Source organism: Rhincodon typus, chromosome 27, assembly GCF_021869965.1.
Source record: "Rhincodon typus isolate 14 chromosome 27, sRhiTyp1.1, whole genome shotgun sequence".
Taxonomy (NCBI): domain Eukaryota; kingdom Metazoa; phylum Chordata; class Chondrichthyes; order Orectolobiformes; family Rhincodontidae; genus Rhincodon; species Rhincodon typus.
In genome coordinates, this window is record NC_063358.1 from 22,425,757 (window position 1) to 22,442,307 (window position 16,551).

At 39.7% G+C, this 16,551-nt stretch overlaps 1 protein-coding gene across 4 annotated transcripts in view; it reads right to left on the reverse strand.

Annotated features, from left to right (window-relative positions):
• The window catches only part of LOC109911371 (hippocalcin-like protein 1), a 137,705-nt gene extending 121,366 nt beyond the window's left edge, over positions 1-16,339 (reverse strand). The window contains exons 1-4 of one of the 4 annotated variants that reach the window (XM_048613291.1): positions 16,252-16,339; positions 11,424-11,515; positions 10,976-11,085; positions 9,549-9,613 (exon numbers count right to left, since the gene is read on the reverse strand). The gene's annotated coding sequence lies outside the window, so the exon portion shown is untranslated. Of the gene's footprint in view, positions 1-9,548; positions 9,614-9,718; positions 9,845-10,083; positions 10,185-10,975; positions 11,086-11,423; positions 11,516-16,251 lie in introns of those variants that run through there. The other 3 variants (XM_048613290.1, XM_048613289.1, XM_048613292.1) reach the window with 3 other exon arrangements.
• Positions 16,340-16,551: the final 212 nt, after the last annotated feature.

Consider the following 16,551-nt stretch of genomic DNA (forward strand, 5'->3'; position numbering starts at 1 on the left):
GTGTGTGTGTGTGTGTGTGTGTGTGTGTGTGTGTGTGTGTGTGTGTGAGTTTTCAAGTAGGGTAGTTGTTTATATTTGCACAATTTAAGCACTTCATTAAATAAATCTTATCATCCTTATTTGAGTAGGTTTTGTTTGCAATAAACAAGTTATCTATTTCTTAAGGAACATAGCTGACTCATTTTCTAATACGGAGTTATTAATTGACAATATCACCTTTTGTTTTATTTAAACCTTTTTGTAACCAGGTGGAGTGAGAAAAGGAAGGCCATCAGTTCACCTCTAACTTGGTTGTAACTATCCATTAAAAAAGAAATGCTGTATTTGTTATTATTACAGGCACCAGAACCTTCTATCATATAGTTTAGTGCTTTAAAATAGTTGTATATTCCAACTGAAAAACAAGATTAGACGAGTAAGTGTTTTCAGGATAAATTAGGCATTGAATACCATTCTTCAGTGAAACATATCCCTCAAGTATAATGCTAGAACAAGCTGAGGTTTTACTCCATAAAAACAGAGAACCTCTTCATTCTCCAGCTTGAAGTTTACCTCCCAGTGTGAGGGTCAGCTATTTTAGGAATAAATTATAGATTCATCATGTACACTCATCAGGGCTCCAGCAAAAAATAGTCATCATCGATCTTTAAATAGTACACCAGGTCATAAATTGTCCCATTTAGCTGTTGCTCACAGATTACATTTGCTTTTTAAAAGAGGAAGTTGTTTAGTTAACCCTAAAATAAAATGTGTTTAATTTCTGTTCAGTTTCATTTGAGATGCTATGATTGTTGATGTCCAAGTAGAGTTGAATACTCCATTTTTGCACAATTTAGTTCAAGTATTTTTTCAGACTTTTTTCCTTATTTTTTGCCAATGTTGATGCAGGTCTACAGTTCCACTGAACTGACACTGCCCCCAAAGCACTAGAATTAAAATACCCAAACTTCACATGTAGCAGAGAATTTTACTGTGGAAGGCTTCACAGCTGAACTGATCTTATTGCTATTCAATTTTGGCTTGCTTGAATGTTCCAGCAGGCATCTATATTGAAAATCCTGGATCTCCATCACCAGATACACATTCAAAGCTAATGGGACAGCCTTTAATTTTGACAATTGCCAAATACATCACTTCCTCACAATTTGCAGCCATATAGGATGCAGATTGCTGAGTATTTTGAGGGCACATCATTTCTTCACTTTTCACATCATCTCAACCCTTTGGTGCGTGACTGTCTTACAAGACGTCCTCCTATATCTATATCTCCTATATCTAACGATCAAAGAACTAATGATGTTCTCTAGCCTCATTACAAAGGTTGCTTTCACAATGCATCAAGACAAATATAATCAGACTATAGAGCAATATAGCCCTGGCCAATGAGGTTTGCAACACACATAGAACATTGGATAGAACAGCCTTTAAAGTAGGTATGCCCTGGTATTTCCCACTTATGGAATTCAAAGCCCATAAACATATTCTTATCTGCTCAGGAGTCAAAGGTTAACGGCAGGAAAGTCTATTAAGACCACAACTAGATCAGCCATGATTTTAGTGAGTGACAGAGCTGACTTAAGTGGTCAAATCGCCTTCTCCTGCTCCTATTACCTACAAAGCAGTGCTTATGAAACACAGTAGGAAATCTTACCCATGGTCTTCCTAACTGGTCAGCTCCTCTCTTGGTTTTCCATGAAAACCAGGACATGAAATTCTTCCACGTTTCAAAAGGGAAAACACACCCCATAACATGGTACTGATAGTATACAAGACAGCAAAATCCAGTGGTCGACTGCCAAGAAAGACATCACAACAGGAACACAAACATTGCAATGGGTCTCAGTATTCCCAGGAACAAAAACAGAAGTTGCTGGAAAACCTCAGCAGATCTGGCAGCACCTATGAAGAAAAAGATCAGAGTTAACATTTTGGGCACTGAGAAAAGGTCATTGAACCCGAAACATTAACTCTGATTTTTTCTTGACAGATGCTGGCAGACCTGCTGAGCTTTTCCAGCAACTTCTGTTTTTGTTCCTGATTTACAGCATCCGCAGTTGTTTTGGTTTTTACTCAGTGTTCCCACGTTAAGAAAAAAAGAGAAAGAGAGGCAAACAGCCAGGACATGCTGATAAACCAGCGAGTCATGCAGAAAATCACCGGTGTGAATTTTAGGTGAAGAGTTGGTCAGGCTCAATCACACTGCCTCCATGCTTAAAAAGCCTACAACACATTGATTTGAAATTGACCAATTGGGTGAGGTTCTGAAAGGCTGCCAGCATTGATAGAACTGTAGCCCAGGTTGATTCAGTGTCCTGAGCCCAAAAACCCAGCGATAGGAATATTGGGGCATGCATAAAGATAAGTGAGCTAAACTAATGGATGAATAAATGGAATTGATAATATTAATTGCAGACCCTTGATTAAAAAAGAACTGGCATTTTAAAAAATTACTCATGTTGTATTTTATTTTTAAATGATTTTTTTAATATTAAAGTATGCTATACTGCATGGAGGAAAATCATCATTAATACCAAGTGTTAAACTTGCTCTGTCACTGCGTAACCCAGCAGGTACTGCCTGTCAGCAGTTCAACTGAAGTGATAGACATGCTAATGGTTCTCCCAGTGCCCACACATTAGCTATCAGAAAAAGGGTCAGCATGCAGGCTGGTATCACTGTGCAGCTCAGTCTAGTCACATTGTACATGCAAGACCTACTAGGATAACATGTGTTATTAATTGCATGTATATGATGCTAAAAAATATCACACAACGTTAATGATTTCACAGTCAACGTCAGTTATGAAAATCATTTAATACTAATAGATATGCTTGGAAGTAAATCTCAGAAAATGGGAGGATCGATCCAGCTCCAGTTCTTCTTACAACATAAATGAACTGCGTCTTAAAAATGAAAACTTGCATTTATCTAATGTCTCTAACTTCATCAAATGTTCCAAGGTGCTTCACAGAAATTTCAACCACCAAAGTTTTACCCTTAACCACAAGAGATGCTAAAGGTAAAGGCAGTAAGATGTAAGGGGAGTTTTTAAAAAGGAGAGAGCTTAGGCCCCAGGCAGCTGAAGGTATACCTGTCAATGACAGAACATTTAAAATTTGGAACGCACAAGAGGACAGCATGGGAGGAGAAATGTAGAGAACTCAGAAGGTTGTACAGCTTGCAGGGGGTTGGGTAGGGGATGGGGGCAAGGCAATGGAGGACTTTGCAAACAAAATTGTGTATTTTAAACCAGAGCCGTTGCCAAAGCAAAAGACAGTCTACGTCAACAAGCACAGTGGTGATGGGTGAATTGGAGTTGGTCCAAATCCGTATCAAGATTTTGGATGAAATAATGTTTATGTAGAAGATTGAAGGCTGACCAGGTGATAGTCATGCCTGAGGTAACAGAGAGATGAATGAGGGCTCTTGTAGCAGATGAGTTGGAGCAGGGTGGGGGTAAGTAGCCCTGACGGTGAAGAAAATAAGAAGTCAGAAGCTCAACTGAGCATTAAAAGTGACACCTAAGTTGCAAATAATCTGGTTCAGACACAGGCAGTGACCAAAAAGGAAGATGGAGTGAGTGGTGAAGGCCAAAGACTACGCCTTTGCCTTTCAATAGAAAGTATATGTACTTCTGGGAATGGATATTGAGCTAAGATTGTGACATGTCAAGGACAGTGGAGTTGTTGAGAGAGGATGTGAGAACAGAGCTGGGTGTCATCAATATAGACGTGGAACCTGACATACATATTTGCATTGTTTTGCCAGATCAGAAATAGAAGAGGGACCACGTGCAGATCCTAAAGGGAGGGCAGGGACAACAATGCAGCAGTGGGAATATAAATCATTCAGGTGATCCCTGGCCATGTCCGGATAGATAAGATTGGAAGTAAGCAAGGCAACCCCATTCCGGAAGCACGACAGAGGAGAGATTCAAAAACAAAATGCCATGGATGTTTTTGACCCAAAATGCTGCGTGGAATTTAATCCCCTCTCCTTATCCGAGTTTGGAGACAGGGTCATTGGATTGGGTCAGATGGTGCAGAGTGGGAACCACACCACCTTCTTGCATCTGCTGCTACTAAGTTCAGGCAAGGAAGGCTCAAGGACAGCCTTCCCATCTCACTATCCAATAGGGCCCTTGTGTGTAAGTAATGTCCACCTACAGATCTTATCCAACCAGCTGAGGTGGGATCTCCATGGTGGGTGAAGTGGCCACCAGTGCCAGAAAAGCAAATCCCATATTGCAGGCTCCCAAGAGAGAGGCATTCATTAGAGGACCCAGACATACAAAGTGGAATGAAGTGTGGTCTCACTCAGAGCTACCTACCTGCCCTTTAATCTGACATCACTAAATCGCCCTATCCAGTCAGTGACACCCTGCTGCAACCCTATCTTGTCCTCACTCACTTGTGCCACTGCTCCCAGGAGCACTGCCTGTGAGGATGTGCCCCTAGCCTCTAATTGGGCAGCAGCTCTCAGAGGAAAAGGATATCTGTCCCTGGGATCCTTAATCCAAGGGAAAGCCCACCACTGCCTGTTTAGGAAAGACCTGTGTATTAAGTGCCCAAATGGAGGTGATACAGGGTTCTTCCTCGCTCTTCGGCCAGCAGATGAGACTTTCAGTGCCTGTATTAAATTCTGCTCATTAGCTTTGGGGCCAAGAAAGAAATCTTTGTGATCAAAATAGTTAGGCAAAATCAGGCTAAGGATGCATGAGGCAAGTCTCACAGACAAAATGTGCATGTAGTGGGCATGAGTGAGAAATAGGAAATAAACTAGAGCAGGATGTAAGTTCAGGGCTAGGGAATGGGATTGTTTGGCCTGGTGAACTAGGTAAAAGGAGGGAAACAGCTAAAGCAACTGATCAGAGAATGCCAATTTCAGCGACAATGCAGTCCATTCACAAACTTTTGATAGTTTTCATTGGACACAAGTTCAGAGGCACATGGGAACCATTTCAGAGGACTATTTGCAGTGGTGTAAAGAAACTGGGAATGGGGGTGGGGAAAGGTGCAGTTATTTTCACTTTGCAGAATGATCCTGGAAGAGTGAACAGTTTTGGTCAGGAACAGCAGGGCCTACTGTACACTGGGGGTTGGGCGTTTGGTGATGAATCGCAAACAGCAAATGTCCACAATACGTTTGTCTCCTATAAACTTACGGGACCCAAGACTAAGCTAGAACTGAAGTAATAAAAAATAGTGTAATCCATTATCTAGAATGATAATGTGCTAAAAGCATTCATATTCTGTAGATTACCCCATTACCATAATACGCTGCAGGTCTAAATACAGGATAAGAATGCAGGGTAGTGGGAGAAATATATAACAAGGTAGTTTAAAGGAATGAGGACAATTAGTAGGTAGGGCAGGGGTTAAAGTTCTGGAAGGCTTTAGAAAGGGTCAACAGTTTTTTTCCATCGGTTAGCAGTCCCTTACAATTGAAAAGGACAGGAATTAAAATGTGACGGGTAAAGATCAAAAGAAACAATACCAATTGCTGGGCTGCCTTTTCTGTGGCTGCACACCTAGTCCACTGGCTGCTAAATTGGATGTGGCGCTCCATAAAATAAGTTGCAAGGAGTGTTATATTGTGTGAGGCTTCTTTGTCATTATCTGCTTAGGTGAAGAATGCAGCTTGGATCATGGCATAGTCTTTTCAGAGACCATGACCCATAGGTACAGTCACTGTCAATGCTATGTCCATTTTACCTGAAAGCAGGTGGAACAATTTTAAAATGTGTGCCTTCAATGTCACGAAGCTTGTGATTATTCATTGCTTGATAGGTGTAATTATTATTTTTGTACAGACAGTCAATCTGGTTTTATTGGAGCGCTGACCACCCTGGCATATGCCTTTTGTGCCATAACTGGGATATTTCTGAAAAATCATCTAGCAAAGGTGGCTAAATCAGGCCTGCACATCCCTGCCAGCAGGCCAGGTAAGGTGTTGGAGGCAGAATAAAGACCGATACTGGTTGACATGATGGTTTACAAGAATGTTAATTAAGAAACTTAAACTACGCAAAAAAAGGCTTCAAAATTGTTAACATCAAATTTATTTCCATATGCAACTCAACAGCACTGATTGTTCACCTCGCATAAGCAAAAGTTGATACAAAAGTTGGAATGAAAACTAAGGACTGGAATGAAATGAAGCGCATGTTATGAAACCACTGCAATGCTCCTCTGCCCATTACATATTTTCATATTGCAATCAAATACTTGTCTGATTCAAGTGGAAACCTGCCCTGTGGATCACTGGAAACACACATTATACAAATAAAAGAATGTAAACCTGGTTAATGGGTCTCCACCACCTTTGATTGTCTGTAATATTATGGTCTCCTAGTTAACGGGATGTTTGGATGGAAAAACATGTCCCACCAGTTCCATACTTCTACAATACAATAAATGTCATTACCAACCACACAAGTTTCCTGATTCTTTAAGCATTTAAACATGTGTAAATATGAATTCCCACTGAAATGAAGAATGTTTTCACAGAATAAAGCTGATCTCTTATATACGTGAGCAGTGTGGACTATTTTCAGTTACATAGTAAAATTATTGCAGATTCTCACTGACGGGATATTTTAGTTTAGACTTGTCCATATCAGAGACTACATGCAAATTTGTGTTGAAATCCAATTGAATGTCACTGGACAGCAGATTAATATTCATCGTTTGTATAAATACCACATTTGGAATGTGTTTGACAGATTTAACAGATGGAACAGACAGAGCCCTTATCTAGGGACATGTCTTTTTCTTTCATTAAATATTTGATACACGAATTTTTTCAAAACCATTTTGGGTCCAATACAGAGATTGACCTACTGTTAGGCTGACCCATTTTAAATTTAAAAAATCTGTTATGTATAAGTTGAGCTCCATTTTAATCCACACTTATATCTCTGCTTTGACGAGCTAGAATCTGTGGAAAATACAGGAACGAATGTGATCCTGCCTTACACTATTCATACGACCACATGACTACCACTCCCAAGAACATCATACGCTGCGATAACCCACTGGGAGGTTAGCTCTCTTCTCATTTTTGTTGTGGGAGACAAATGATTTCTCGATTTTAGTCTAGTCTGTATGTGCTAAACTTGGCTAACAATGTCAGCAATAATTTGAACATACACATTGTTAATTGTCCATGAATTATTATTCTATTGAACAGTGAACCAACATTCACCACACATATTAATAAAGAGTTAAATTAAAGGAGATGCAATATCATTCCTTCAGAAACAGGAAGGAGCAAAATGATTAATATGTGCTTCAAGTCTACTGTAAGAATAAACAGCATCGAAGACAATGAATTTAAGCCAGGACTATGTGTGGAAAGTTAAATGTTACATTTAAAAGAATGATGGCTTCCTCAGGTGACTTGATGTTTTTTTGATATATAATTCCTATATTATTTCTCAGTAATTAACTGCAAAATTGCCACTTCAGAAACTTGCAGTGATCACATTGAAATCACTAATGTTTTGTGTGGCTAAGCTCATACATTAGTTACACGAAGTGCACTATTTGAGTACCATATAGAAATAGCAATCACACCCAAGTAAATGGAGCCAAAATGCAATACAACTGTACAGTATGCTATTAAAAACAAACAGACCTGGGAGTAATTCAAGACTGTGGTTATAAATCACTTGAACTGTGCTCTTATGGTTTGTTGTCATGTGAACTCCACATCGATTGTTGCCTTGTAATCGCTCCTGGGTATTAATTATTCTCAATATAAAAATGCAATGAATCGTGATGATAAACATCATTAAAAATATATTTATGCTTAATGTCACTAAGCATTTTTCAAGCATCAACAATGCATCAAAAAAACAAAGTACCTTAAAGATTCCTGGAAATCAGGAAGGCAAGGTCTAAGATTGATTAGATCATAGGTTTTGAATTCACTTCAAATTATCTTCTATTTCAATCTATTTTCATTGAATATGGTTCTTGAAACTTACATTGAGAATAAGCTATTTCTTTAATTTCATTATTTAAGCCGTCAGTTACTAATTTGAATGTGTATAAACTGGTTACCCAAACTCACATTATCAAATTATTTTGTTCATTGTAGAGCAGTCCATATGCACGGTTACCAATCTATGTACAGACATATGTCTGTTCCCAACTAAAAGGGAAGGCAAACATCCTGTGATTGCCTTGGGGCGTGGATGGAATTGATCGCCTATCCCCAAGTTTTTTTTTCAACTTGCTGAAGATATACCTTTCTTTCCACATCCCTTAGATAGCCTGCTTAAAAGTCAGGAAGTCATTTGTACCAATACAAAGCCAAAAAAAGTGACATTTTATTCAAAAAAAATCATTGTTTCATTACAGTGAAAGTGAAAATGCAGCAGAACTGATTGATTTTGCTGCTTAGAAATTCCGTGCCATGAGAACCTTGATTATACATATAAAGGCCTTGGGACATTGTTTCCAAGTTGTAGGTGCTACATAATTGAAAGTTTTTTTGGTTTTGATTTGTAATACATTAATGAATGAAAATTAATAAATGAAAAATAAATATCAATATTATGCACTGTAGAGTATAAGCAAACCTGACAACAAACAACACCACAGGTGCTGAAGACAGACAAACATGTTGCTCTTTATAACAAATTACCTTGGTACAGATAAGTCCTCAAATCAGATGGACTTCTGGATCTAACTATTGGACTGGAAAAATTAATCTGGGCAAAATTTTCAGTGATCCAAATTTCACGTTGCTCTTAATGGGAGGAATATGTGAATTACAAACTGAGAGAGATAGAGATTGTTGATTGCTTGAAATTGATAAGTAGATTGCAGCAACAGAGCTGGCACAGCAGAACATGTTGGATTTCATCTAACCATTGACGAGCATCGTCGAAATCCCAAGAGGTGGAATGGATACTGCACACCACTAGGAGATCAGACCCGAGCTACACAGATCTTTGCACAGGGACTCACACCTCAAAAGCTTTGATGCTCTTCATAGTTAAAAGTTGCATTGATGTGCGCCCAAAGCCATTTTACATCAACTTGAAATTAGCAGAATAAAATGGAACCATAACTTATGCAGAGGTCAGTTATTCTTGCAGCAAGACAATGGAATACCAACCACACTAATTCTGACATTAGCCAGAAATACAAAATCAAAGTGGATATTTTGCATGATCCAATTCATAGAACTCAATATCCCAAAAATGACAAACCCAAGGCTTCTTTCAATTTGAAAAACTTGAATCAAATAACATCCAGTTGACCTTTTATTCCCCCAAAATATGCAAATAACCCTTCTTTGTATCTACAGTGAACACAATAGAGTGAGTCTGTAAGAATAGAATTGTATCTGTTAATTCAACGCAAGACTGGACCAGTGAGACAGCAGTGGTTCAAGATCACTCGCTTGGGGCAAGGGATTTACCGCTGCCTGATTAACGGGCTGTACTCAAGAGATTTATCCCTGCAAATCCCCAGCAATGCAAATAACCACAGAAAGACAACAACTCATTTCATAACAATTGAATTTCGGCTTACCAGATCAGAAGTGAGAGATGGTATGGAGGAAAACTAAGTTGTTCTAAGGAAGGATCAACTTCGTGCTAGAATTAGAAATATGGTAATTGTTTCATGTTAAAACAACCAAGACGTTCTTCCTACAATCATAAATCGTCGATCTAATAACTTCACCCCCCGTAGCGAAATACCTCGGATAATTGAACTTCCAGCAATATCCATTCATCCAGCATACAGTATTAGTTCAGATCACGGCTCTTAAAAGTATATGCAAATCTACTTAAACCGCGTTCAGTTTCACTGAAAGTAAAGGTGAACCAGTGTGATGTGTTACACACATACATATACACCCAAGAATAATTAGCATTGAAGGTCGTCGTAAGTAAATTAGCGTGATCTGATACGTTATAAAGGCTGCCCAGAAAATCGCGACAGATAACGTTACAATTGCCGTCCGGTTTAAGCGCAGATTGTTAGCGTTCACAAAAATAAAACCGTTATCTTCCGCATAGGAGATTACACGCCTAAGGTATTTCTTTCCAGCGCTGCACTTTACCTTGTTAAAAGATCAAACGCAGTCTTGCCTATGCCTTGGTTGTCTTGTATGAAGCATGTCCCGATGTAAGGACGATGTGAAATGGACACAGTTCAGAAGCACAATGCAACAATGTAACACTTCACAGCTGGGCTGATTGAAACAGAGAGAGCGCGCCCATTCCACTCGCAGGGGTGCAAAGCACACACTCAGAACATAAGCCACAAACAGCGCCTTCAGTTTACGAAAACAAATCAGGTATGAGTTTTGTTTACATCTTCTACGAGTAAAACAAACCCTGCTTGTTTGCCGACTGACGCTTTAGCTCCCCATTTACTGGAGTGAGGGGGAGATTTGGTCTGAGGTGTCCCACGCCCCCCCGGCTCCTGCGTGGTTTTGGTATGCTCCTGCTAACTGAGGTTTCCAGCAGGATGTCCACGCTGTATCAATGAATGGAGGAGATGCTCTTGAACCCTGCGGCTCGATCATGCTGATTCACAGGAGTTGCGGCATAGACGCGAGTTGTCTTACACGACATTTCCAGTTGAAGCTCACGGTGGAGATTTCATTGACTAATACAAAACTGCCTTAAACCACAGCAGGGACTTACAATGCTGCAAAAATTGCAGCATTTTGTACTGCTAAACTTTAGTACGAACGGGAAAGCAGTTAGTTGTTTTTTAATTAAGGTACGCCACGATAACAACTGAGACTTTATCTGATCTGGACTTTATAATAATATCTTAAGGCTGGGAAATGGATGACTGAGACATGTATCGACTGGAACATCATGGATATGGCGAGGAGCGGGTGCCGGTGTGTGTGGTTAGGAGGGATTTGCAAGAAAGGTCAATCTAGAAACATAATTCCATTCCTGCTTTATAGGTAGTTTAGTTACTCACGAAACACACACCTAAGTGTGGTATCTTCCCAGATGACCATTCCTGGCACCTTCTGGTATCTGCCACCTCCATCTGTTTGAGGTAGTTTGCTGCCACCAATACCCCTTTGTCCTGGGATAATCTAATGACAAGAAGAAGGTAAAGAATAAGAGAGGTAGTGGCCTAATGGTATTATCGCTGGACGGTTAATCCAGAAACCCAGGTAATATTGTGGGGGAACAAATTACTGCAGATGCTGGAATCTGAACTGAAAATAACAAACTGAAGAGTCATCTAAACTTGAAATGTTAGCTTACTCTCTCTCCATGGATGCTGTCTGACCCACTGTGATCTCCAGCATTTGTTGTTTTCAGTAATATTCTGGGAACCTGGGTTCAAATCCCACCGCAACAGATGGTGGAATTTGAATTCAATTTAAAAATTGTAATGTTCTTTAGTGAAGGAAATTGCCATCCTTACCTGGTCTGACCTAGATTTGACTCGGACATCTCTGGACAATAAGCAACATTCTCATCCCATGACTGAATTTTTAAAAAAAGACCATGGAGTATCTGCAGAAGAGACACTGTTCTTACATGATAAGGTTTATTGTATGATAGTAATACATACATTTGGTCAGGTATAAGTACTAAAATCTTACTGAGCCAGTACAAATAGCGCCTGCTCCTCCAATAGCAAGCATAGAACTCCTTGGCTCCATGCATTGACTGCTTGTGACATCAGTAGAATGGGTGGAGCAAATGTATTACGGGCAATAATCCATTCAGAACCATTTTTTTGCAACACAGAGAATAGCAAACCAAACCAAATCAACTTCACTATCACTGAATTTGTAACCATGAAATTAAAACATTCAATAGCCCTCAAAATTGCTCAATTGTTCCGAACTAGACTTCACAAATAACTGATCATGGACAGCAGGTTTATAACTTAAGCAAAAAATAACAATTTATTATTAAGAATGTAACTTTAGCAGAACACAGATAAACAACACGGCAGTCTAATTAATATCTACGATTGAAGCCCAATCTTCTTTAATCATAAATACCTACACATAGTTAAGGGGATAAATTGAAAAAGAAACTGAAAGAATCATAACTTGCCAGTTCAATAACTCTTTCAATTATAAATATCAGGCCTTCATGAAATCCTTCAATAATGTATTACCGATACGTAAGACTATATATCTTGCTCGAATTCCAAAGTTACCCATTAATGCAAATAGCTTCCACAGAGCTCTGGAGACTTTTGACTCATTTCTTACAGACTGGGATTATTTTCTCAGAACTTTCAACAAGTTAATAACTGAAGAATAGCTAGAGAGAGCAAAAACCAAAAACAACCCCAGTCTGGAAGCTTCCAAAATAAAACTGCCTCCTGCAAAAAACCCAGCCAAAGCCAGTTAACTCATCTTTTTTCAAGATTCACTGTCATTGGTTGGCTAACACCAGTCCTCCCTTGATTAAAAAAATCAAAATCCAACCAGCTGCCAGTCCCTGAGTATAGCAACATCTCAGTTCCAGTTCACCTACTGTTTCCTTAGAACAGTAATTTACCTGCATTATCTTTCCAGGCCAGCTCCCAACTGCTAATGTTTGTCTTTCGTTCTCTCCCCATTTCTTTCTTAAAACAAGTTGCTGCTCAAAGCTCAAATCTCTTTAACTCACAATACCAAACCAAAAATAAGAAAAATAAAAGAACTATAGTGATGGTCTCAACATTCCCTTCCCATTTACACCCAAGAATTTTCCCCCATCATTAAGCAATTGTATAATCATGTATATAACCATACTACATTTATCTCTGACAACAAGGTGCAGGGCTGGATGAACACAGCAGGCCAAGCAGCATCATAGGAGCAGAGAGGCTGACGTTTCGGGCCTAGACCCTTCATCAGAAAAGGGGGAGGGGAAGGGGGTTTTGAAATAAATAGGGAGAGAGTGGGAGGCGGATAGAAGAGGGATAGAGGAGAGGATAGGTGGAGAGGAAACAAACAGGTCGAAGAGGCGGGGATGGGGCCAGGAAAGGTGAGTGTAGGTAGGGAGTTAGGAAGGGGATAGGTCAGTCCAGGGAGGACGGACAGGTCAAGGGGGTGGGACGAGGTTGGTCGGTAGGAGATGGAGGTGCGGCTTGGGGTGGGAGGAGGGGATAGGTGGGAGGAAGAACAGGTTAGGGAGGCAGGGACGAGTTGGACTGGTTTTGGGATGCGGTGGGGGGGAGGGGAGATTTTGAAACTTGTGAAATCCACATTGATACCATTGGGCTGCAGGGTTCCCAAGCGGAATATGAGTTATTTATCTCTACCTATTTCTGTCCCAAATCTCTGACTTTACAAATGAGGACAGTCTAAATTTTCCACAGTTCTCTCAGTACACATTTTCTTCACGTTTGGAAGAATGGTAGGCCTTTCACTTGAGGACTGTTGACCCTGGCTCTGATTAGTGGATCATTTTTTTCCATTGGAGAGTCTTTTATCTCCAAGATATTCTTCAGGGAGTATGGCATTCTTTGTAGATATCATTAATAGGCCCATTACTTTGTCTGGAGTATATAATTTCCTGAATTTCCTTATTGGAAGACAGCTGCACTGCTGAAATAAATACTTTCTTCCTTGGAGCAACCTGGATTTCTGGAGCAGGCAATTGCTTTCCAATTGGAAAAGGTGGACTTTTTTCAAGTATTGTGAATGTTTAAACCAGACAGTTTTCTCTTCTTTTCTGGATTGTAGATGTTGGTCTGACTGTCAAGGATCTATATGCAGCTTATCTCCCCCAAGTTATTGATCAAGCAGATGTCTTCGGTCACCTGTTGTGGTTGTTTGACTGATGAAGTAATTCTCTTTTGGACTCTCAGTCATCTCACTAAAAGGTTGTTACTCACTCGGTATACTGTCATTCATTGGCATAGACTATTCGGTTTTAGAAGACAAAAGATTGAATATTTCTGCTATTGCTGTGAAGTATGTGAATTCCATTATGTTGCCTTTCTTATGATGAAATAACTGATCTCCTTTGATTGTTTCCTTTGTTTGTGTTCTGTCATGAGTCTTGGAAGGCCAAATAAGCCTTCTCCCAATTGTCTCTTGATTGGTTGATCAATAAGGATATATCCCTGGACCAATCGCCCGACAGCTCCTGGATCAGTTGTTCTCTGGATATCATTGACCTCCTCCAACTCTTCTGAAGAGATTGAGGTTGAGAGGTGCACACAGGCTCAAAAGTGATTGCAAAAAATGTACACACTTTCAACTCTGCTATGTGTGTTGCAGTGTAGTGCTACTTGCAGTAATTCAACACCTATGACAACAATCTTGTTCGCACTTTGGTAGCTGGTTTGATAGGACAGTAACATTTGTTCCTGTATCAAGCATAAAATCAACAGGATATCCACTGCCTTAGACAATTTTGTCTCCAGGCTTATCTGAATTAGTTAATTCCCCTAGGAATGCCCTAGATATGTTCTCCAATTGAGGTATTTCGTCAAGTGCAAGTATAATTTCCAAGAGTAATTGATGTTCTTTATGGAGTCTACCACCCGTACTTCCTCTGTACTGAAACTGTATCTTCCTTCTGCAAATCTTCTGTAAGTAATCTGCAGTTTTACAAATGTAGCATTCCTTAGTGAAGGTCAAGCCTTGCCTATGTCAATGAGCCCTAGTTGTCTCACTTTGTGGTCATTGATTTTTAGCATCAAGTCTTATTTTTGGTGTAGCTTTGTCACACGTCTCTCTACAGTGTCTATACTATATAAATTGGATAGCATCTGTTGCCTTCTTGAGTTAGTGTTGATCTTCTCCCAGGATCGTTCTATGAGTCTTTCTGAGTTCTATTTCCAGCCTGATTTGAACAGTATTATCCAAAGTTAAATCTTTCTTGGACAGTAATAAAACTGACTAAGTTATGAATTCTGATTTCAAGACTCCGCATTCAGTTTTACACTAATTGGTAAATTAATGGAATTATCAGTAATTTTCATGGAAGAGGGACCTCTTCCACTAAATCTTGTTCTAGAATTATTGATTCTCAAATTGAAGTAATTATCAAAAGCTTTCAGGAAAACTTCAAAAATGTGTCGGTGGTTGGGAAAGTGGCAGAGTGGGTATCTAAGCAATTTTCCATGCCATGCCTGAAAACAGCCTGGTGGGGTTATGTAATATCCAGCCATGGTTGTGATCGATGCCTTGAAACTCATTTGACTTAATTGCAAAGCAGCAAATATTATCCCTACAGATATTTTGCAGAATCTGAAGCTGTTGATACCTTAAAGTCAAATTAATTCTGCTGAAATATTTCAGTGGAAAGTCCAATTAAAGCAAAACCATGCCCAGGATGACTTATGATTAACCTGCTCCTCTATTATAATTTTTAATAGTGTCTTAATCTTTATATATTTAATGCTGTGGGTTACGATGAAAAAGAAAAATAAGACCTTGACATCCACTCTTAATTATTATCAAATAACCTTTACTGAAATTACATATGTGAACAGATTGGGAAAGATAGGATTGCGCTAGATTCAAATGTACCCATGATTGATGTTCAGGATGAAAGAAAACAGATTAATAATGTTCATTTGGTGGAGTTGGCAGAGGGGAGTGGTGGTGGGAAGGTACAAGACAACAAATGTCAGGAATCATAAGTCAGAAAGGAATAGCAAATAGAACATAGAACAGCATAGCGCAGAACAGACTCTTCAGCCGACCACGTCTGTGCTGATCATAACGCCATTCTAAACTAATCTCATCTGCCTGGATGTGGTCCATATCCCTCTATTCTCTGCTGTCACACGTCTGTCAAAATGTCTTTTAAACTTTCCTATTGTATCTACTTCTACCATCTCCACTGGCACCACCCTCTGTGCAAAACCTTTCCCCTCATATCTCCTTTAAACATTCCCCCTTTCACCTTAAACCTATGCCCCCTAGTAATTGACATTTCCACCCCGAGGGAAAGATTCAAACTCTCCACTCTGTCTATGCCTCTTATAATTTTATTGACTTCTTTCAGGTTGCCCTTAGCCTCTGATGATCTAGTGAAAGCAATGTGCAACCTCTCCTTATAGCTTATACACTCCAATCCAGGCAACATCCTGGTAGACCTCTTTCGCACCCTTACTTTATCCATGTGTTCTGAGAGGAGCTGCAGGTGGAAATACTTCTTGTAGACACAGATGTCAGGGACTTCTGGCTTTTTCCTGATCTCCCACATCTCAAAGGAGGAGCACACTACTCCACTAACTGTCATTACTACCCCTCTAGTAACTATTGGATTAAAAGAAAAGACCTTACCTTGATGTACCTTAATGCTGACCTGTCTCCTCAATAAAGGCTGATGCTCACCAAAGTCTGTACTTTAACCTCACAGCCCTGTCGAAAATGATCACTCCCAAAATTCTTCACCCAGCATGCTTCTCAGTTGCTTCTCACTACTGCCCTCTGTTGGACGCTGTTCATCCTGTTGAGCAGCAGGTCCTCTGCAATCCCCTTCTCAGATGTGGTGAATCCTCCTCACAACTTCACACTAAATGACAAGGTAGAACCAGTATTTTGGTTCCTTGCAAAAGCTAGGAAGGTACATCCACATTTTAT